The following is a 25,389-nucleotide window of genomic DNA, read 5'->3' as shown; positions in this document are numbered from 1 at the left end:
TTTAATCCCATTTGCCCCAAGTGCAATATCTAACTGCCTCTTGAATGCATCCAATGCTTTGGCATCAACTACTTCCTGTGGTAAAGAATTCTATAGATTCACCACTCTTTAAGTGAGGAAATGTCTCCTCATCTCCATCCTAAATGGTCCACTGCAAATCCTCAGACTGCGACCCCTGGTTCTGGACACACCCACCAATAGGAACCCACTCTCCCAGCATCTACCCTGTTTAGTCCTGTTAGAATTTTATAAGTTGCAATGAGATCCCGCCCTCACTTGTCTGAGCTCCAGCAAAAGCAATCCCAACCTAGTCAATCTCTCCTCATACATCAGTCTCACCATCCCTGAAATCAGCCTGGGAAACCTTCACTGCACTCTGGTTCATTCTCATCATCTTGGTTGATAGCACCTAGTGAAACAGGAAATTGGGAAAGAAACCATTCACTGAGACCTCAAAGATATAAGTCAACCATCAAACAACTGTGATCACAGGTTAAAATGATAATGTATCAAGGATTCTTTAGACTATGTAGTCTTTACTCTTTTGAAGTATACCATGCAGAAATTCACAGCATTGTTCAACTCTACAGGAGCCACCCTGTTGGAGCTACCTTTGAAACGACCAGGCAGACGAAAGTGTTGTCATGCTGAGAAAGTCCGGTCTGTATTCTCCTCGCCATGCCATTCCCTTAGGTTCTGTAGCTCACCACTAACAATAACCTGGGCAAGATAAGTGAAACTACCTCTTCTGAGCACCTATATAATCCACACTCTGATGGAGCACTGGACTTGTCATCCAGGAGAATGTCTTGGGGCCATGGATTTGAATCATGCAATAGCAGATGGTGAAACCTAAATTCAAAAATGTTTTTGAAACGTGTTTAATAGTGACCATGTAACATTTGAAATAAAAAGCCTAATGCTTCTTACAGAAGGATCTGTTTCTCCTACCTGGTTGGTCTACATGTGACTTCTCACTCATGACAATTAAACACCTATTGAAATGGCTCTAGCCATTCAGTTCTTGGGACAACGATGTGCCCTCATGGAGTCCAATGATCCCTAGCATGGACACTTTCTGTCTGGGTGCACGATACTGGGGAGTCTTCTACCCAGTCTATTCTTTTCCCTGGTACCAGCTCTTGTCCCCCAAAATAGAAAGAAAGTACATCTAAGTGGGTATGCATTGAAAAGATAAATTGAATTGAGTAGGGCATGACTATATTGCAAGACAGTGAGGAAGCAGGTGGACTGATAATGGAGTGGAGTCAGGAAAGGGAAGTGGCCATGGCACAAGGTGAGGAAGGTTTGACAAGAGACTTTGATATTTATCCAACATCAGTGTGAGAGTAGGTGGATTATGAAGATAGGAAAGCGACAGGGGAATGTAGCTGGGAGGAGCAAGAGATGTACAGCAGAGGTAATATTTTGAAGAATGTGATGGATTGGCAGGGATAATGCAAGAGGTGGTAGGGATCTATTTTGTCAGGCGATTTTGAGTGTTCTGGAGATGATGTCACTGACACTAATCTCTGTCCGGCTTTGTTCAATGGTGGCCATGGATAAGCAACAGCACAGTGGCTCAGTGGTTAGCATTGTCGTCTCACAGCTCCAGGGTTCAATTCCACTCTCTGGTGACTGTCTGGGTGGATTCTGCATATTCTCCCTGTGCCTGTGTGGGTTTCCTCCCACTGTCCAAAGATGTGCAGGTTAGGGCCATTCTAAATTGCCCATAGTGTCCAGGGATGTGCAGACCAGGTAGACTAGCCATGGGAAATCTAGGATTACAGGGTTAGGATAGAGGGTGTTGGGATGTACTTTGGTGTGGACTCGATAGGCTGAATGTCCTGTTTCCACACTGTAGGGATTCTATTCTATGAGTTAGGGAACAGTAAGTCACTCCTGACCGTCATTTCCAGGGATAAGGCAGGAACCAACTCTTTGACTCGTCCCTACCGCCGGAATATCTTCAGTATTAAAAATTCCTGCAAGGAAGTGCAGACTTGCTTTCAGAGATGCTACCCTCACTTTAAGTGGAGACAGGGGATTGCAGGAATGAGGTGGAGAGTTTCCCAAGTTCTGCAGGAGTGCAGTCCATCCAGGCGTAAACATGGTGGACTAAGTCATGGGGGTGTTGGTGAATTGTTGCTCAGCTCTATCCAATACTACTACCCTCCTCACTTAAAATCAGGCCTAACAAGTTGAACTACTTTCCTGATACCTCCTTCCAATTCAGCAGTTCTATTTATAAAGTATACTTATATAGCACAGTAATAAAAGAAGCATGCACCATCTCTAAATATCTAAACCACACCAAACCTGAAATTATAGTAGTGCAGATATTGGGGATAAAACAAAGCTGGATTTATGTCTTTGAAGATTTAGATGGCAGCTAAATTGAAGCCACAAACTATTGACCACCGTCCTACTGTGACCGTTCACAAGGTCAAGTTTCTAGACACCATTTGCTAGTGGTTAACGAAATAACTGGTTCAGGCAAGCCAACATAGCTTCCAAAGTGGAACATGAGAGTTTCTGGTCAGTTGCAGTATGAACTCACTATGCCTTGTTCTGTACCACCCAAACTGGCAATGTCTACCACTTGGGCCGACAAGGCCAACACATACACGGTGCTTCCAACAAATGTAAGCTTCTCTCCAGTCCACACACCAGCCTGGCTGATCAGAAACATGGAGTGAAGTTCCATGCCTGATGGCACTGCGAGAGTCCTTCCATTAAACGGTTTGGAGACGCTGGTGTTGGACTGGGGTGTACAAAGTTAAAAATCACACAACACCAGGTGATAGTCCAACAGGTTTAATTGGAAGCACACTAGCTTTTGGAGCGCTGCTCCTTCACCTGATGAAGGCTTCCAATTAAACCTGTTGGACTATAACCTGGTGTTGTGTGATTTTTAACTCCATTAAATGGACTGCAGCGCTTCAAGAAAGCTGCTCGGACTATAACTTTCTTAAGGGTAGCAAGGGGCACGCAATAAACGTGGGGCCTTGCCAAGTGATGCCAGCACCTCACGAATGCAAAAGAAATGTTTGGAACGCACCCAATCTGATTTGAACCATCCCATAATAACAGCTCCTTAACATCTTAACAAGCAGGAAGTGAGCCTTGATTTTATGAAGTGCAATTTTTAGTCGAAAGATAGCAATTTGCAACTTATGAGAAAGGAAACTGCCCTTCATTGCCAGGAAGTATTGGTCAGAGGGAGTTAAACCTCAGCACATTGATCTTTATACAACAAAACAAACTGTTTTCTTTTTGGAGCAAAGTAATGAGATAGTTAATGAGGTAGTAATGAGATAGTTAATGAGGTAGTAAGATCAAAGGCACGACTTGGATATTAGAATCAATGAAACAAACAATACAGGCAGTGTCACAAACTGGCTTGTGTGAAGATACAGTTCTGGTGATGCCTTTAACCTCTGTTACCCCATTTTTCATGTATGATTCTCGATGGTGAGTCCCTTCAGACCTTTTGACAGTGGATTGCAACACAGCTGCACACAATTCCAGCATGGGACAGCAATCAGGAGCAGAATCCTGTCTGATTATTGCCCTCCCTGGCACTGAGGCCAACTTCAGTGCAGTCCAGCTGAGATCGAGTAACCACGTAGAGATGAGATGGAACAATGCTCTTTCGTAATCGGTGCGGCTCAGTGTCACACAGGGCATAGATTTTCGTCCATTAAGTCATCTAAAAAGCTAAGAGGTCAAGTTTTCTAATTCCCAGGTCATTAAGCACTGACATAATTCAGGTGCAGCTTTTGTTGTAAGACGTACAATCTGTTGCCTCTACTTGAAGGACATTGGTGTAACAATAGTTAGGTTGTGCTACTTTGACTTCTCTTTTGTACTGGGGGAAGGGTTTTGTCTTTGCATTTTGATCTGCACTAAGTCACACCATTTTCAGTGAATGGTGTGACTTTTCCAATGCCATAGGAGCATTTGATCATTAACATTTACTGCACAAAATGAGAACACTGATATATTAGGCCTGTGCAGTCTTTGATACCTAAAAAATCCCACTGCCTTGAGATGATCTCAAGGCCATTTATCTTCTTTGGAGCCTAGCATTCATTGAATTTTCTTTTAAAAGTTGCAAGTATCACTGCCTTAACTGTTCCAACTGACAAAGCAATCGCGTGGCTAAGATGGCTGGTTTGCAATGCATTGTGGGGCACGACGTGTGTCCAGCTGAGGTTGCTATGAATCTTGCCTTTCGCCTGAGGTGTGATGACCCTTGGGTCAAACCACCACCTCTCTCATGAAAGAGTGGGACTATGGTGACTTTCCTATCTATTTGGCAAAGCATTCCATCCTTCAATGAGTATCCACAATAAACAAATTTCTTCTTATTTCTCTCTTCATTCTCAACATATTTCAATTGATTACCTCTGGCGATTGATTCCCTAACAAGAGAAAATAGTGCTTCCCATTCATTGAATAAAAACTCTTTGCAATCAAAAACACCTCTCCTAAATCTCTAGTCTTGTCACTTATGTGGAAGTAGTCCCCCTACCTTCGGTTTATCTTCAAACTAAAGTTTCTATTTCAGACATCATCCTGGACAATCTCACTGTATGGTCATTATGGCATCTACGACGTTTCCATATTGCGGTGACCAAGATTGCAAATAATCTGTAGCTACATTCCAACCAATGATCTGGACAACTGCATCATTGCATTTTTGATCTTGTGCTGGACCTTTATTTACAAAATCTCAAATAGAGTCATAGAGTCATCGAACTGTACATCACAGAAAGAGACCCTTCAGTCCAACTCTTCTATCCATGCCGACCCAATATCCTAAATTAATCTAGTCCCATTTGCCAGCACTTGGCCCAAATCCCCCTGAACCCTTCCTTTTCATATACCCATCCTGATGCCTTTTAAATGTTGTCATTTTACCAGCCTCCACCAATTCTTCCGGCAACTTATTCCATACACACACCACCATGAAAGCATTGCTCCTTAGGTCCCTTTTAAATCATTCTCCTCTCATCTTAAACATATGCCTTCTCATTTTGGACTCCCCTACGCCAGGGAAAAGACCTTGTCTATTTATGCCCTTCATGATTTTACAAACCTCCATAAGGTCACCCCTCAGCCTCCGACGCTCTAAGGAAAATAGCCCCAGCCTACTCATCCTCTCCCTGTGGCTCAAACCTTCCAACCCTGGCAACATCCTTTTCTGAACCCTTTCAAGTTTGACAAAATCCTTCTTATATACTTTTGGCCCGTGTTGCTAGCTTTATATGCATACACCTGCAATTTGAGAAAATCAGTCTTTTTTAAACTTCGAAGTTCCTCTCTCAATCAACTTCTTCTTTCAGCAACTTGTCTTTTTTTTCTACCCCCTGAGCATAATGCATTACAAGTAACCACTTTAATTTGTACATGTCGCTTATTTCTCCTAACCGTATGAGATATCAGCCCCTTCCAGCCCTCTGCACTAATCTCCAGGCCTGTCTGTTCTTGGTAGACATTGAAATTGTGCTCCTACCATTCGGAATCAAACTGTGCACTCACCACCAAGAACAGCAGTCTCCACATTGACCCTGGCTCCAGCACTTCAAGTATATCAATGTTCAAATGTTTGCTTTTGGTTTCAAATCTGTTGCGCGCCTGTACATTTTATTCTTCTTGCTTCTCCCAGTCTTATACACCCTCCCAAACCCTTCAGAACTCTGACATTTAGTGTTTCTGCAGCCCTCCGCATACTCCCTCTATCATCCCCCAACCTTCCCACCAACTAGTATAAAGACCTCAACTGCTTTGATTCAACACACCTGCATCCTTCCTGAAATCTCACAGCTTGCTCTTTAGTCAATCAAATTCAAAATGTTTCTCAAAGCACACTGGTGTACATTCACGGTTGCAGAGGATCCTGTTCAGTGAAAGCATTATATTTTCAAGTCGGATTTTCAAGCTTTCAAGATTAGATTTCCTACAGTGTGGAAACAGGCCCTTCGGCCCAACCAGTCCACACCGACCCTCCGAAGAGTAACCCACCCAGACCATTATCCTCTGACTAATGCAGCTAACACTATGGGCAATTTAGCTTGGCCAATTCACCTGACCTGCACATCTTTGGACTGTGGGAGGAAACCGTAGCACCTGGAGTAAACCACTGCAGACACAGGGAGAATGTGCAAACACCACACAGGCAGTCACCCAAGGCTGGAATCGAGCCTGGGTCCCTGGCGCTGTAAGGCAGCAGTGCTAACCACTGAGCCACCGTGCCACCCCAATTCAAGTTAACCATACTGAAGCAACTCTTTTCAGGAAGGGACCTATGCAATAATTTAAGTTTTATCCTCCTTCTCCCCCGCTTTTGAACATCACAGACATTGTGGATTGGCATGGGGTCGAATCTTGGATTTCTGTAAAAATATTTTTCATCTGGTGATTAGAAAGAGTAACAGCTTGCCTGAGGAGAGTTGTTCCACTTGGGAAATGCTTTATTGCCCTCCTCGAAATTTATTCCAAACATTTGGGGAAATTTTGAGTTTCCACTTTGGAAACCATGTGGCAAGAACCACATCTTGTAAGTAATTCACGCATTCTGAAATTGAGCTGTTGGAAATTCAAAACAAGAAGAATGTTGATATTCAGCATTGTTAAATTAGGATTTAAGGTCTAGTGGATTTCAGAAGGCTGCATTATTCTGATTCGGGCAGTTTGCTGTCATCAATCCTCCTTTCTGTGCACTGAGTCTAAGGCTACTTATCAGTAGTAGAGATTAGACCACAAATCTCAAAGAAAAGATACTTTCTTCACAGAACAAGTCAGTTTATTGTAAGGTCGCACTAAAAACAGTTAATTGCTAAAAAAAAACACATTTTTCTCAAAGCTTTTCAGCAAGAGTCTCTTCATCAGCACTGACTTGCCGACAAATCAGCACAGACCTCTCTTACAGCGTAAATACTGGTTTCCCCTTACACTGCCATTCTTGCGAATTGTCCTGATGAGTGCAAAATGAAAAGCTTCGATAAATATGTCTTTGTCCAGCAATACCCAGGTTTTGTACCACCAAAAAGACTGTAGGTACAGTTAGCAAGAAGTGGCTGGACATAGTTACTCAGGGCTGCTGGCAGCTTTGCAGAACACATCTGCCACCTTCGGGAACTAGTGAAGATTTCAACTGTCTCTACTCAAAGACTCTGAGAGGAGCTTAAACCAACATCAACATTAACTCCTTCAACACCATCACTGGCTTGCATGACAAACATAACATCTCTTGACAGAACTAAATTTAGCTTTGGCTGTGAAAATGTTCCAGGAACAAATAACACTGTTATCCCTCAGTGAAGCTCACTAACAAAGGGCTGCAGCAAGGTTCCCCAACAGGATCATAGAATCACCACAGCAGGCCAGCTGACCCATCGAGTCAACTCTGACTCTCTGAAGAGCATCCCACAACCCCTGTCCCTACAGCACGACCCCCCTCCCAAGCCTATCCATGTAATCCCTCTTTTCACAGGGCTAACCCACCTAGCAGAGCCTGAGAAGAGCCAGAGACATTGGGCAGAGTTCACAGAAAGTTCCTGGGATGAAGTGGCTGTCACATGAAGAAACCTCAAGCAAATTGGACCTATATTTGTTGGAGTTAAGAAGAACACAAGGTGATCTTAACAAAACTTGTATAATTCTGAGGGGCTCCCAACAGGATACATGCTAGGCAGATTCTTCCTGAGGTGCTGGGGAGCCTTGACGTCTGGCTGTAGAGCTGGCGAAAGGCCTATGTTGTCTCCTCAGCCTAAGGCCTACTGAATCACATGCCAGTGCGGCAAGGTTACTGACAGGATGTACAGTGAAACCAGGTCGGTCCTGATGTGTGTTGTATTAATCTGGTGCTCAACAGCTACCCAGAGGAGAACATGGCATCTACAAGAAGAACAATTTACATCCCAGCTCCCCCACCTCACCACACTCACTGCGTCTCAGGTTTGCAGACCCAAATCAAAGACAAGTGATGCAGGAGGAGAGGCTTCCAGGGTCAAGAGTCACAGGGACAGGAAATCAAGGGTTTGGAAAGAAGAACAGATAGAAAACAGGAACAGGTGTAGGTCACCCTGTATGCACAGCAGTTTTTGGGCACACCACAAGGTGACAGGTCAACCTGCAACTGGGTTAACTCCAGCAGCATGGGATGAGCACCCACTTAATTGCCCACTTAAAGATTGTCACAAGAATGGGTCTTTCCACCACCACTGTCCTCAACTAATTCAGCGTCCTTCCAGCCTACGAACTCCAGAGAGAGTGGGATGGACCACGACTGGAGGGCACTGAGGAACGAAGTAGATGCCTGAGAGGAAGAAATGGCAATATTGAAGGGAGCCTGTACAAAGAAGATAAGGTCTTGGTGATTTTCATCATACAAATTAAGATTTAATGCATACAGTTGGAGGTCATTGATTGGATTATCACTTACACACAGATAAGCAACACTGCAAGGTGTCAGTTGTTAAATAATCAGGGTCTTAATCCTATGGTGATGGTTTCAAGCTCCATACTATATGATAATTTACCCCCTTTAAGGAGTCGTTAATTAATTCATTCAACTTGAAAGGGTTCAGACATGATTTACAAGGTTGTTGCCAGGGTTGGAGGGTTTGAGCAAAAGGGAGAGGCTGAATAGGCTGGGGCTGTTTTCCCTGGAGCTGAGGGGTGACCTTATAGGGTTTTATAAAACCATGAGGGGCATGGGTAGGGTAAATAGACAAGGTCTTTTCCCTGGGGTGAGGAAGTCCAGAACTAGAGGGCATAGGTTTAGGGTGAAAAGGGAAAGATTTAAAGGGGACCTAAGGGGCAATGTTTTCACTCAGAGAGTGGTGCATGTATGGAATGAGCTGCCAGAGGAAGTGGTGAAGGCTGGTACAATTACAATATTGAAAACGGCATTTGGATGTGTACATGAACAGGAAGGGTTTAGAGGGATATGGGCCAAATGCTGGAAAATGGGACTAGATTAATCTAGGATATCTGGTTAGCATGGACTGAAGGATTTGTTTCTGTGCTGTGTATCTTTATGACTCTATTTATTGAAAGGATAATACAATGAATGAGAATACAAGCCCTGCAGTGCGGGAACAGGCCATTTGGCTCAACAAGTCCATACTGACCCTCTGGAGAGTAACCGATTCCCCTACATTTAACCAAAATAATACACCTAACCAACACATCCCTCAACAGTGTGGGCAATTTAGCATGGCCAATTCATCTAACTTGCACATATTTGGATTGTGGGAGGAAACTGGAGCACCCAAGGGAAACCCATGTAGACACGGGGAAAATGTGCAAACTCCACACAGATAGTCACCTGAGGCAGGAATCAAACCCTGGTCAATAGACAATAGGTGCAGGAGTAGGCCATATAGCCCTTCAAGCCAGCACCATCATTCACTATGATCATGGCTGATCATCCTTAATCAGTATCCTGTTCCTGCCTTATCCCAATATCCCTTGATTCCACTATATTTAAGAGCTCTATCCAACTCTTTCTTGAAAGTATCCAGAGACTGGGCCTCCACTGCCTTCTGGGGCAGAGCATTCCATACACCCACCACTCTCTGGGTGAAGAAGATTCTCCTCAACTCTGTTCTAAATGGCCTACCCTTTATCTTTAAACTGCGTCCTCTGATTCTGGACTCACCCATCAGCAGAAACATGCTTCCTACCTCCAGAGTGTCCAATCTTTTAATAAACGTATGCGTCTCAATCTGATCCCCTCTCATCCTTCTAAACTCAAGTGTGTACAAGCCCAGTCGCTCCAATCTTTCAACATATGAATGTCCCGCCATTCCGGGAATTGACCTTGTGAACCTACGCGGCACTCCCTCAATAGCCAGAATGTGCTTCCTCAAAATTGGAGACCAAAACAGCACACAATACTCCAGGTGTGGTCTCACCAGGGCCTTGGACAACTGCAGAAAGACCTCTCTGCTCCTATACTCAATTCCTCTTGTTATGAAGGTCAGCATGCCATTAGCTTTCTTCACTGCCTGCTGTACCTGCATGCTTGCTTTCATTGACTGATGTACAAGAATACCTAGATCTCATTATACTTCCCCTTTACCTAACTTGACTCCATTTACATAGTAATCTGCCTTCCTGTTCTTGCTACCAAAGTAGATTTATCCACATTAAACTGCATCTGCCATGCATCTGTCCACTCACCGAACCTGTCCAAGTCACCCTGTATTCTCATAACATCCTCCTCACATTTCACCCTGCCACCCAGCTTTGTGTCATCAGCAAATTTGCTAATATTACTTTAAATGCCTTTATCGATATCATTAGTGTATACTGTAAACAGCTGCGATCCCAGCACCGAACCTTGTGGTACCCCACTGGGTCACCGCCTGCCATTCCGAAGTGACCTGTTTATCACTACCTTTGCTTCCTGTCAACCAGCCAATTTTCAATCCAAGTCAGTATTTTACCCCCAATACCATGTGCCCTAATTTTACTCACTAATCTCCTATGTGGGACCTTATCAAAGGCTTTCGGAAAGTCCCAAGCGCTGTGAGGCAGCAGTGCTAACCACTGAGCCATCACACAGCCCTTCAGAAGCACCTATTGACACAAGTAAAGAAGTATCAGTTAAGACCTATAATGCTGCAGTCAGTGAATAAACAAAAGATTGAATAGAGATTGTCTTCTGGTCTCCTACTTACCAAGTGCTGTTCAGAGTTAAACAAGGTCGGGGTGGGAATTGGGGGAATAATGGTTGTGAGAACTAGCTGGACAGGTGATTAGGATTGTGGTCATCGATGGTGAAAGGGGTCAGTGATGGGTTTTTATCAACACGGGATGTTTATAAGTTGTTTTGAGTCAGAAATGTTATGTCAGCCTGGACCACATGCAACGCTGTAAAATTAAATGATTTTCTATTTACCTGCCAGATTTATCGTAACCCAGGAAACGCATCCGAAATTGATCAAAAAGAGAAACTCTCTGAAGATAAAAGCATGCAGCCACTTTGAAAGCTTTCAACAACCAACCTGCCTCTTCAGAATGTACTTATTACCAGATCTGTGTCTCCCCTCTTTTAAAAGTTGTTTGGGCCCCTGTCTCAGACTTTAATGAACCGTCCAATCCAAAAGCAACTTTCTGGGGGGGTGGGGGGGGGAGGTGGGTGGCGGTGGTTGGTGGTTAAAAGGACCCAGAAATGTCCAGAAACTGAGCTATCCCATTAAGGAGAAAAATGCTTCCTATAGGAAAATATGTTATTACACCCATCTGGAGCAGGTGGGACTTGAGCCCCGGCCTCCTGGGTCAGAGATAGGGAAACTACCAATGCACATCAAGAGCCACTTGTGTTTCTGTGTATATTACAAAGTAACATTGGAAACATTTGGGAATAATATGTAGTATGTGGCACGAATGGCCCACAGAATGCAAAAATTCAACAGCCCTCCCCCTCTTGTTCCATTCAACAGAGAAGCTATTCCTGACAAAATTGGAAAATGGATTTTCATGACTTCTTTCCCAGCCTGTGACATCTCCACGCCCCATGGAAAGAATTATTGAGTTACTAACGAGTACAGAACTTTACAGATTCGGAAACCTGTTTCTTGTTGCGTCTGACCTTCCCCACCGCCACAATCACAACACATGTCAACAATTTCAGACCACAATACTGTTGATGGCTGTGTTTGATTAATGTGCTAAAAGAAGCAGAAGGCCTCACAAATTATGCAGAAGGTACATGCCAAAAATATGGTTCCAGTATATGCAATATTCCCTCCCTTTACCACAATATGTATTATATGGACTGCATTAGATGGGAATTGGAAACATCCTGCTAGCACATGTTTTTCTTTTCTCTCTACAGAACCAAGCACCGATTCTGAAATTCAGTGACCAATAATTACTCTGATTCAACTCAGATCACCAGTAAGCAGTAGACACCACAGACTGACTTTTTCCTTTTCTTTTGTGCAAAGTGTTATTTGCAGGGAGATTCGTGTCTGGTGTCGCGTCGCTGCCCCACGTCAACTTTTCTCACGCAATCGTCTGGTCCTTGTGCTGCTTTGGTAATTGTACGGCAGGACAGGTCAAAATATTCCCTGCTGCAGTGACTTGGTGATGTTCCTGACTCTGGCACCATTTCTCAATGCCGCACCCTTACGCCATGGTCCTGCACTGTTCAATCACGAAGGCTCCCAAAGGAAAGCCAGCACTTGTTTCTCTGACAGATATCTGCTTCCTCCAAACTGCCAAAGGATGTCACATCACCAAACACAAGCAGCCTGGATGGCATTACTGACCTGGGTCAGTGTGGCTTCGTGGTGAAAAGAAATGCCCAGCAATGCCAAATTATGGTTAATGACCATCTGTGTCCTGCAAGGGTAAATGGCACCATTTTTCTTTCTGCGACCTCACACTCACAGAGTCACCACTACCTACTCAAATCTGCAAATCACACCTCAGCGAGGTTTGTTTGATTTGATTTGATTTATTGTCACGGGTCGGTATGTACGACGTCAAGCTTTGTTTATGAGCGGTATAGGCAGATCATAGTAAGCAAGGATGTACAGATCACAGGGTTAAAATAAAACTTGGGCAGAGTAAGGCATACAGGTTACGCCACACAGGACATACATGAGGCAAGGTCAACATTAACATGATCAACATTATTTGAAGTCGAGAGGTCAATTCATCAGTCCAATAGCGGCAGGGAACAAGCTGTTCTTGAGCTTGCTGGTGCCTGCATTGAAGCTTTTGTGCCTCCTGCCGAACGGAAGAGGTTGTAAGAGAGTATTACCTGGGTGAGATGGGTCTTTGATGATATTGGCAGCCTTTCCGCGGCAGCGAGATGTGTAAATGGAGTCCACGGATGGGAGGTTGGCTTCTGTGAGTGCCTGGGCTGTGCACACCACCTTCTGTAGTTTCTTACAGTCCTGAGCAGAGCAGTTGCTGTGCCAGGTTGTTATGCATCTGGACAGTATGCTTTCAATGGTGCATCTATAAAAGCTGATGAGGGTCCTTATAGACATGCCAAATTTCCTGAGATGTCCAAGGAAGAAGAGGCGTTGTTGGACTGTAATCACTAGTATTGCTTGCACCATGTCTACTCAATAGCTCTCGCCCACCTCGTCCTGCCAATCTTCTAACCCTTTGTGCCCTCCACACACTCTCTCACTCATGGAGAACATGTCACCATTTCTTCTGCCCCCTGTAACACCAATAATGCCTCTCCCATCCACCTCCAAAATAATCAAACCATCCCTTTGCATCATGACAGGAACAAAGTCTCTCACAGCCAGGTGATAGGGCCAAGACTGTTGCCCTCACTTAAGTCAATGATGGCAGCATCAAAGGCGAGATTGGGAGTGGGTGGGGAATGCACTGTAGTTGTCTCTTCCTCTCCAGTAGACAGGTTGGGGTCAATAGGCACTCAGACAGAGCTACATATAGGCCTGCCAGAGGCTTCCTCATGGAACATTCCAGAGCTTCTTCACCATCTCATTGCCTGTGAAGCTGAAATCTGCTGAAGCTCAAGATGAGGACCATGAGCATGTATCTAGGCTGGGCCCTCTAGACTCAAATGACAGTGGGGACAACCAGCCCAGGCCAGGGATGCCAACTTAAGAGAATGCTCCCTCCACCTTATTTGCAGGTGCTGGGACTGCACATAGACGTAGTGGGAGGGAAATGAAGAGAAAAATACTTACTGAGGACACATAGATGGCACGGATAACACTTCATTGCAAATATTAGTGCACTTATGGAAACATATGCTCATTAATATTCTTGAAATGAGTGCTGTGGTCTCTTCGTAACTGGTGACGCTCAGCTTTTTGTCACATGAGCCTCCTCTTCAGTCACCCAAAAGCATGGAAGAAATTGTAGTGCACAAACATTGATCATGTCTCACAGGCAATGAACTCCTTGACTGCAGATAGCATCAGACGTCAGCAACCCTTGAACATGTCACATAGTTGTCTGGAGCCAAGACGCCGCACTTTGATGTGGACAGGGCTGAGACTACGCGCAATGTCAGGCATGGTGGCAGAGCCTGCCCTGCATAGGTCATCCACATTTACACCCACCCTGAGAGTGAGAGGGTGGAATCAGTGCAGACTCCACTCGGCAGGAGATGTCGCATTCTACCTTACTGCTTTACAAAGGAGATCATGGCCATTCAAGGCTGGGAATGCAAAATGAGAAGATCACGCCTCCACTCTCCCTCTAGGCTCAGTGGCCCACTCAGAGAAGTTACATTAAGCCCGGTCTCTCTCAGCTTTATCACTGCCCTACAGGATACTCATATATATCAGAAAAATTGCTAATGTATGTGAATTCTTTGCTCCCAACCTGCTGCCTATCATGAGAGACTGCATTGCACAGGATTTCATAAAAATACAAAAGGATTGTGGATGTTGGACATCAGAAGCAAAAACAAAAACTTCTGGATTTTTGTAGGATTTCATATACACTGGCTGAAATCTTAAAAGCCATCTCCATGCTTTGTCATATTACTGCCCTGTCTCTCACTGTTTGCTGAAGTCTCTTAAAAAGACGTAGCCATGATGTGCCAGTGTTGGACTGGGGCAGACAAAGTCAGAAGTCACACAACACCAGGTTATAGTCCAACAGGTTCATTTCAAATCACAAGCTTTCGGAACTCCGCAATGGCTTCAACTGATGAAGGAGCAGTGCTCCGAAAGCTTGTGACTTCAAATAAACCTGTTGGATTATAACCGTGTCGTGTGACTTCTGACTTTAAAAAAAAGTAAGAAGCGTAGAATGCGTGTAAAATGCAGATTCTTCACAGTGGTATCAGCTAAAGACACTACACATGGAACTATGTGATGAACAAAATATTTATTCATCCAGTAGAAATATTCACAGACTGCAGAAAGAGACAGGTCCACACGTACTGACAATATCAGCAACTAGAGGTAGCACAACGAAAGGAAGTTCAAACCCAACTCATTCCAAATGGTGGAAGCAGGTTTTAGATTAGATTCCCTACAGTGTGGAAACAGGTCCTTCGGCCCAACAAGCCCACACTGACCCTCTGAAGAGTAACCCACCCAGTTCCACTTCCTTCTGACTAATGCACCGAACACTTGGGGGAATTTAGCATGGCCAATTCACCTGGCCTGCACATCTTTGCACTACGGGAGGAAACCAGAGCACCCGGAGGAAACCCACGCAGACACAGGGAGAATGTGCAAACTCCACACAGACAGTCGCCCAAGGCTGGAATTGAACCTGGGACCCTGGTGCTGTGAGGCAGCAGTGCTAACCACTGAGCCATCATGCCGCCCATCAGAGAATCCCTACAGTATGGAAGCAAGCCATTCGGTCCATTGAGTCCACACCGACTATCTGAAGACCTTTCAACTCTGACCCTGTCCCTGCATCTTTCATGGCTAACCCACCCAGACCACACATCCCTGAGCACTCTGTGCAAGTTAATATGGCTAATCTATCTAACCTGCACATCTTTGCATTGTGGGAGAAAACCCACGCAGACATGGAGTTAATGTGCAAACGCCAAACAGTTGTCTGAGGTTAGAATTGAACCCGGGTCCTTGGTACTATGAAGCAGCAGTGCAAACCACTGAGCTACCATGCCACCCCATGACAGGTCTGGTCTCTCAAGTTCAACGATGCACAGATAATCAGAGTCTCATGTATGTTCCTCCGGCTCAATGTCCCCATCCCCAACTGCAGAATATTGCTCTCGATCCATCGATTCCTCAGCAATCAAGATATCTCCCATTGTCATGCCCAGTTGTGAAGAGGACAGCATGCCATGATGATGCAGCACACACTCTCTGGGTTATATTGCAAAGTACAGCCAGAGTATAACAGCAATCAAAACTGCATCATGACAAGAAGAGTCTACGGTGTGTCCCACTATGGTCCTGTGGAAATGTGGGCAATGTTGTTTCACTGACTTGTTTTATAGTGAAGGTTTCATAACGGTGTCATCCGCTACGTACCGAGACTGCAGAATTCCAAGCTGTCATCCCTGTACAGCCTTGGAAGGATACAGGAACCTGCAAGGATGAGGGGACTGTAAAGGTGGGCAGAGTGGGGCTGAGGAGATGGTGAGAGTAAGAGAGCTCTTTCCTAAAGTGAGGCGACCAGAACTGCACACAGTACTCCAACTGTGGCCTAACCAAAGTCCTGTACAGCTGCAACATCAAAGGTGGGCAGAGTGGGGCTGAGGAGATGGTGAGAGTAAGAGAGCATTGCTAACAGACTGTGGGAGTGACGGAAGGGGTTGCTGAAATAGAGATAGAGTTTGGGGTGTGGACAGGTTGTATAAATGGGAAAAGGGTTTGCTATGGGAGTGGCCATGTCTGAGATGAGAGTTTGTTAAAGGGAAGGAACACTTCCAGTGGCAGAGCAGGTCTTGTACATTAACTAGCTCCGGGATATATTTATCACAGGGACTGCACCTTGCCTCTGTATATAATATGTACAATGAATGAAATAACATATTCCTGGAGAATGGGTGATTACATGTCAGTCTCCAAATGAAATAAAGGTACTAGTCACAGAGACATTACCACCTCTTTCCCTTCTCTAACTCTTGATCATTGACATATTCTTCTGTTTGTTCCAATGCTATATGCATACAACCATCCAGACAAGCCAAAACACCTTGTTAACCCATGCCCACGTTCTGTTTGACCACCACTGATCTCCCTGTGATCAGTTTTAGAAAATCGCTGGGCATTTGCTTTCACATCCTTGTTTGCTATCCTTCAGCCTGTTCACTCAGTGCTCAATTCGTATACTCCATTCACCAATCTGCCCCCGTTCATCACCTCTCTCCATCACTGGTCAAGCTTCAGACGACCTCGCAATAACTAGCCAGCATCACACTGAGAAGTCACAGCTTAATCAATGTGACCCCTAAGTCTCATCTCACATCCCCACTGGGTGGTCTCCACACCATGGTTTGGCATCTTTCCAAAACCTCTCTCCTCTATTAAGGCATTTCTTAAAATCCAGAGTTTTTGACAAATTTTTTTGCCATCTATTCTGATGACTTCTTGCTGTGATTTGTGTCAATTTTGATGACAATCCAGCAAAAGGCCTTGGGATCTGCTATTAAGTGAAAGGCATTATATAAATGCTTGTTATTAATGCTCAAGTTTCAGCCCAAAACCCATTTTAGATCAGAATAGAAAAGAAGGGCATGTTGGGCAGTGGTTAGCACTGCTGCCTCACAGCGCCAGGGACCTGGGTTTAATTCCAGCCTTGGGTGACTATCTGTGTGGAGTTTGCACATTCTCTCTGTGTCTACCTGGGTTTCCTCTGGGTGCTCCGGTTTCCGCCCACTGTCCAAAGATGTGCAGGTTGGGAGGATTGGCCTTGCTAAATTGCCCTTGGTGTTAAGGGATTTGCTGGCTGGGTGGTTTGGAAACCGCATGGGGTGGGTCTGGGTGAGATGCTCTTTAGAGGGTCAGTGAAACTTGCTGGGCTGAATGGCCTGTTTCTGGAATTCAATCCTACGTTTGATGTTAACACTTGGAAACCAAACCACAGTGCGTCCATTCCCCACTCACAGGTCCATTACCCCACATGAGGGTAAAATTTGTCTTAAAAAACAAGATTATTGCAAAAACAAAACATTGTTGATGTTGGAAGTCTAGAAATAAAAACAGAAAATGCTGGAAACAGCAGGTTTCGCCACATCTGTAAGGGAGAGAAAGAAGAGCTATAATTTCAGGTTAACCAGAACTGACAAAAAATTAACTCTGTTTCTGCACAGGTTCTGCCTGATGAGCTATTTTTCTCCATTTATCATGGATTGGTCCAACTTTATTTTCTTTCAGGTTAGGGAGCTTACTTTGAGCTTTTTCGTAGATTAGATTACTTACAGTGTGGAAACAGGCCCTTCGACCCAACAAGACAGTGGGCGACACGGTGGCACAGTGGTTAGCACTGCTGCATCACAGCGCCAGAGATCCGGGTTCAATTCCCGCCTCAGGCGACTGACTGTGTGGAGTTTGCACGTTCTCCCCGTGTCTGCATGGGTTTCCTCCGGGTGCTCCGGTTTCCTCCCACAGTCCAAAGATGTGCAGGTCAGGTGAATTGGCCATACTAAATTGCCCGTAGTGTTAGGTAAGGGGTAAATGTAGGGGTATGGGTGGGTTGCGCTTCGGCGGGGTGGTGTGGACTTGTTGGGCCGAAGGGCCTGTTTCCACACTGTAAGTAATCTAATCTAACCTAAAGTCCACTCTGACCCGCCGAAGGGCCTGTTTCCACACTGTAAGTAATCTAATCTAATCTAATCTAACCTAAAGTTCACTCCGACCCGCCGAAGCGCACCCACCCAGACACATTCCCCTGCATTTACCCCTTCACCTAACACTATGGGCAATTTAGCATGGCCAATTCACCTAACCTGCACATCTTTGGACTGTGGGAGGAAACTGGAACACCCGGAGGAAACCCACACAAACACAGGAAGAATGTGCAAACTCCACACAGTCAGTTGCCTGGGTCTCTGGCACTATGAGGCAGCAGTGCTAACCACTGTGCCACCATGCCGCCCAGTGTTTCAGGAGAAATCTGAAGGTTTCAGCCATGTTATCAGCTGGAATTACCCCTTTAAAACTGAGCCCCCGGGTTCATTTATGTATTGCTGGTAATTTAAAACAATTCCTTCTTTAACCATCTCTCTCCAGTTTCACCATGTCTCTTCGCACTCAGCCATTTGCAAAGGTTGAGCCAAGACATTGTGGCAACAAAGTGTTGAGTCAGGCTGGTCCGGGGAACGAAGCAACCTGCACCCACTTCATGGACGTGCCAGTGGCAATGCTCCTGCTAATCCTGCTTTCATCTGCGCGGACCTCCAAATTATGTGTGAGAGAATGACTTCCAGAACTGGACCTCAATGTTGTAAATAGCATAGGCACACTCATCCCCACGCATGGACCCTCGAAACGTGCAGATCGCGGGAAATGTTGGCCGGTGGTCCTGGCCTGATTTTTCACTGTCCTTTGAGAATGTGATTGTCGGAGTCTGGCATACGCTAGCTGCATGTTTAATTCTGTTTGACTGTTATATGTAGGTACTTGACGTAACAGGGACATCACATGAACACAGTTAAGGAAGTATTCACTGAAAAACTGGTGCAGCTGAGGTTGGAAGCATACGCACGTCCTGCTTAACTCTGCAAATAAGTGCAAAATGGAATACAGATTGGCTCCAGTTTCATTGAATCTCTATAGCAGGCCATTCAGCCCATCGAGTCCACACCAACCCTCGGAAGAACATTCCACCCAGACCCAACCCACCTATCGTATCTCTGTAACCCTGAATTTACCATGGCTAATTCATCTAGCCTGCACATTATACACAATTTAGCATGGCCATTCCACCTAACCTGAACATCCCTGAACACTATCGGCAATTTCCCATGGCCAATCCACCCTAACCTGTACATCTTTGGACTGTGGGAAGAAACCAGAGCACCCGGAGGAAACCCACGCAGACACGGGGAGAACATGCAAACTCCACACAGAGGGTGGAATCAAACCAGGATCCCTGACACTGTGAGGCAGCAGTGCTAACCACTGAACCACCATGTCGCCCTAAAAATAACACCTCTTTCCTTGTTAAAAATGACTCAACACCAGGTTATAGTCGAACAGGTTTAACTGGAAGCACTAGCTTTCGGAGCTTTGCTCCTTCATCGGGTAGTTGTGGAGTATAAGATTGTAGGACACAGAATTTATAGCAAAAGTTCACAGTGTGATGTAACTGAAATTATATGTTGAAAAAGACCTGGATTGTTTGTTAAGTCTCTCATCTGTTAGAATGACCACATTGGTTTCAGTTCTTTCATATGTAAATCACAAACTTTTTTAAAAGTTACTTTCTCAAGTGAACTTTAACAATTGGTGTCATGTTGGCCCAGATAATGTATTGAAGGTGTGAGCTTCCCTATGTGAGACTGTCTGTGCCACAATGGTTGGACTGATTCTAATCTAAAAAAGGGATTTAGATTAGATTCCTTACAGTGTGGAAACAGGCCCTTCAGCCCAACCAGTCCACACTGACCCTCCGAAGAGTAACCCACCCAGACCCATTTCTCTCGGACTAATGCATCTAACACTATGGGCAATTTAGCATGGCCAATTCACCTGATCTACACATCCTTGGATTGTGAGGGGAAACTGAAGCACCCAGAGGAAACTCTTGCAGATATGGGGAAGAATGTGCAAACTCAGACAGTAAGTCACCCGAGGCTGGAATTGAACCTAGGACCCTGTGCTGTGAGGCAGCAGTGCTAACCACTGAGCCACAGTGCCACCCTGCAAGATTTACAAAATCTTACATGGATTCATGTAGTTTTTGAGCAAAGTAAAATGTAATTCTGCACGTACAGATTCACCCCACAAACTTATATGTGTTTGTGCATGACCTTTCCATGGTACACAACAAATTGAGAGATTGCACTGATCTCACATTCCAGTAACCTGGAATGCACCAGCAACTTTAAAGTTCGGGACAAATGAGATGCTGTAAGTTTGGTGAAGTACTGGAGCCCTGTTTCTTAGTCAGGCTGAGGTTTGAAAAGTGCTCGCTGTACATGCTGTGCTGGGCCCTTTGATTCTCATTCGAGTTCCTAAGCCAGGAAAGCCAGGTTGCTGTTTAGTAATCAGAAAGTTGGCCGGTGTATGTTGTGCTGCGGAAGTGTTGATCTCTGATTGACAGAAGCAAAAATGAAAGGAAATCCTTTACACCTGCCTCACAAAGAATGTCAAACAAGGTAAACCGTGCACCAGAAACAAATAGCTAATAAAGTCCCAATATAAGATGGTACAAAATATTTCAGAACAAATGAGTCTAACATCTGAGAAAAGTAAAAGGAATCAGCCACAACAGAAGCAAGAAATTAAAGCAAATTTTAAACTTTAGTAGTCAATTGGATTATAAAAACATTAATCAGCACAAAGGAAGGAGTAACTTCAAAAGAAAGCATTTATCAAAGTGTTTTCCCAATAAAAGGTGACAGCTACAAGAAATATGAAACAGTAAAGCATTTCTATGTGATTTTAAACCGGTTAATAACTTAACATGCAGACAAAATCTCAAAGACACTCCCCCCCTCCTCAGTCAGGATGGACAATCAGTCTGGGTCCATTGAGTGCAGTGCAAGGAGACTTTGAGCTGGTCACTCATTTCAATGATTCCAGAAATCAACTAATGCTGTTCATTGGCTGAGCATTTCAGCAGGGCATGAACATTGTGCATGGCTGGCACCAATGAAAGATGTCTACAATGCTTAAAGGCAAGGTGCGTTCTGACCGAAGCAGATGTTGGCAGTTGTGCAAGGAGGTGGATCTAACGTGGGAAACATTGGAAGAAAGTACAACACATTAGAAAATAGGCTGCAAGATTCCTCTCGTGCAAAGTTGAGACTTTGACTTAGGACGTTAAAAGGAGCAAAGATGTCCTGTATTAGGCATGGACTGAAGGGATGCTTCTGACACATGCTGAGCAGGCAATGGGAGCAGAGAACCAAATCCCAAGGAGCTAAAGGTAGAGTTTAATGACTTTACATGTGAATATAATCAAAGCCAGTTAATACATCAACAAATGCCATATCCAATCAAACACACTACTAGCGACTGATACAGCTCAATCCTCCATTGTCCTTTCACTCTGCAATGAAAAGTCATTATTAATTAAGACAGCTACTAAACATAAGCAAGACAGCACAAAAAACACGAGCAGATGTGGGCCATCCAGTTCATCAAGTCTGCTCCACCATTCAATACAATCTCACCTGATCTGATCTTGGTCATAAATCCATGTTCTTGCCTCTCCAGCTCAACCCGTGGCTTCCAGTTCAAGAATCTCTGCCTGAATATATTCAAATGCCCAATCTCCACTGGATTTCTGTGGAACAGAGTTCTAAATAGTCACAATCCTCTAAAATGAAATTATTCCTCACCTACGTATTAAATGGGAAATCCCTCATTTCAAAGATCTAGACTCCATCAAGAATGGAAATATCCCAGAACTTTATAAGTTTCAAAAAGACCACTTCTCATTCTAAATCCCAATGACTATCGGCCCTAAGTTTGACATGCTTCACCTCATCCTCACAAACTGAGCACCACTTCCAGCCCCACCCTCACATCTTACTGCTTGGACATTGTATCAGGGAGTTAATTCTGATGGCCACATCCCCCAAAACAGACTCACTAACAAAACTCCTTCTCTCCTACAGGACAATGTAGTACATGACTCTCAGCAGCAGAAGCTAAATAGAAAGGTTCATTGCAAACTTTAACTCTCACTGGGCAATCTAGCAAAGACTGAGGCTGAGGCCAGCAGCAGGGTTGATATTGTTGAAGATCATAGTATCCTCATATCTATTCCTCATTGCCATTACTTACCTCCAGCCTCATCCCACAATCTCTTCTGATTTGCTAGCTCTAGACAATGCAAGCACGCTGTTCTACTTCCACCGTGGTCAAAATGATATGGACTATTGATCTTTGAATTGCCAGTATAATACCAGAGACTTTAATTGACTAAAATTATTCGAACATATGACAAAAAACTGACTTGATATTGCTATACACATTACTGGACCCACCCAGATTAGCCACATTTCATGGAACCAGTGGAGATGGTCTGAACTGAAATTACCATTTTAACCAAAAACCAGTTATCTCCCCATAGCAGGTGTGGTACATTCTCAACTCCAATTTGATTAATACAATATGAGAAGATTCACGTAGAGTCATACAGCACAGAAACAGACCCTTTAGTCCAACAAGTCCACGCCGAACATAATTCCAAACTAAACCAGTCCCACCTGCCTGCTCCTAGCTCATGTTGCTCAAAGCCTTTCCTACTCATGTATTTATCCAAATGTCTTTTCAATGTTGTAATTGTACCCACATCCACCGCTTCTTCAGGAAGTTCATTCCACATACTAACCACCTTCTGTGTAAAAAAACTACCTCATGTCTTTTAAATCTCTCTCCTCTCGCCTTAAAAATGTCCCCCCCCAGTCTTGAAATCCCCCATCCTAGGGAAAAGACAACTATCATTAACTCTATCTATACCCCTCATTATTTTGCAAACTTCTAAAGGTCGCCTCTCAACCTCCTATACTCCAGTGAAAGAGGTCCAGTCATCCTTTATAACTCAAACCTTCCATGCACAGCAAAATCACGGTAAATCTCTTCTGGACCCTCTCCAGTTTGATAATATCCTACCTATCACTGGGCAACACAGTATTCCAGATAGTCACAGATGTCCTGTACAACCTCAGCATGACTTCTCAACTCCTATACTCAAAGGACTGAGCAATGAAGGCAAGCTTGCTAAATGCCTTTTTAACCACCCTGTCGACCTGTGAGGCAAGCTTCGAAGAATTAGGTACCACATGCTGGAGATGAAACTAATAAGCCTGAGGACAATGAGTTCAGCAGACAGAAAATATAACCATGGTGCTATTTCAATGGTTTTGGGGCACAGAAGATGGATTAGAGACTACAGAACGGAACACAGGCTGAAGAATCTCTCTCTCTCTCTCCAAGTTTCGCAAGAAGGAAAAGAGTTGGTGACAATCCTAGCTGGCAAGAACCATGAAGGAACCAAGAACTTAAAAAAATAACTGCAATATTCACACTGCTTAAAAGCTAACAAGTTAACTCACCAAGTGTAATCACAGGCTAAAAATATACACATCAAAGGCACCCAGAGGGGTTCTAAACAGTGCCTTTTTTTTTAATTGTCCTTTGTACTGGATACTATTCCCTTTTAACTTTGCATGTGTTTGCAAATGTTTGTGCCCAAGTGACTGCAGTTAAGCCTCACAGCACCAGGAACCTGGGTTCGATTCCAGCCTTGGTGTCTGTGTGCAGTTTGCACATTCTCCCGTGTCTGCGTGGGTTTCCTCCAGGTGCTCCAGTTTCCTCCCACAGTCCAAAGATGCGCAGGCTCAGTGGATTGGCCATGCTAAATTTCCCTGTGGTGTCCAGGGATGTGCAGGCTAGGTGGATTATCCATGGGAAATGCAGGGTTACAGCGAGAGGTGGGATGCTGTTTAGAAGGTCAGTGCAGCCTTAACAGGCTGGATTTCCTCTCTCTGCACTGTAGGGATTCTATGATTCTAAGAAACTGTATGATTAAGGTCATAGCTTCATTTTTTTTCTCAAATTAATACATTTGTTTTTTTTTAACTCAAGGTAATTTTGCAATTGGTCGCCACAACTAACTACATTTTAACTGGAGAAACGTTTAGTGTCTTGCCAAAAAAGTAACTTAAGCCTTTGTTGTAATGAACAGACAAAGTATAAAGGAGAGGAGCCAGTACATCTCTGACCAGTACACGCTCTTACTCCAGCTGACTTTCCCAGACCGTAACTTACCATTCTGCTTTGTCTGGCAATGGAAGACCAACAAGAAACCAGTGATGTTGAAGATCCACCATGCAACATTAATTAGCTAAGAAGGACGATGAAAAGTGGACTCAATACAAAAAAGATTGAAGAGAGGACATAAAGGAGTCTCATATATTGAATTAAGTTTACTGTCACCTGTGCTGAATGAGTACAGTGAACAGTTTATACGTCATCACTTATAGCGCCATCTCAGATACAAAGGTACCTAGGTCCGGCTTCTTCAGTTACAAGCTGATGGAAAATTGAGAAATAACAGGTTCAGCACGGCAGAAATAAAAGTTCAGAGGATAACCTGAGAAATCCAGAAATAGATTGGAATCCGGAGAGATTTGCTGGAAATAAGTTTTTGATTTTTAATCATAACAGCCAACCATGATTGATCAAGTTGTCCCAGGAATATAATGCGATACAATTTACAATCAAGCTGATAATATCTAACTAACACTAATAACACTCGCTGCAAGATGCCCTACTCTTGTAAGATTTAATCCACTGGAACAAGGCTCTTTGGCAGATTATTTTAAGGTTAGAGGTCAATTTTAGCCATAAGAGAGTGTGCATCTGAACCAACGGAGCAGAAAAGAAACGTCTTAATTTAAATTATGAGAGAGCTTTGGCAAGGGACAAGAAAGAAATAGTTGCTGCAGGGGCAGGAAGGTAGTATTTGACACTTCTTTAGTGAAGAACGAAAATTGGCTCACGATGCTTCAGAATAATCAAGGCACCAGGTGCTATAGGCAAGGTTTTTACATGATGTTGCAGTATGGGCATGACTGGACTGAGATTCAGCACAGGATCTGATAGAAATGGAAGAATGAAGTATGACACCTTGCTGTAATTTTCTGATTCTATAGAATTCATTCTGGATAGCAGATGAGAAGAGCATAACAGAACATTAAGCAAAAGTAATCTCAGTTAGACCACTGATGTACACTGAGGAGCCAGAAAAGGGGAA

This window comes from Chiloscyllium plagiosum, chromosome 9 (assembly GCF_004010195.1).
Source record: "Chiloscyllium plagiosum isolate BGI_BamShark_2017 chromosome 9, ASM401019v2, whole genome shotgun sequence".
Lineage (NCBI taxonomy): Eukaryota > Metazoa > Chordata > Chondrichthyes > Orectolobiformes > Hemiscylliidae > Chiloscyllium > Chiloscyllium plagiosum.
This window is presented reverse-complemented; position numbering follows the sequence as displayed.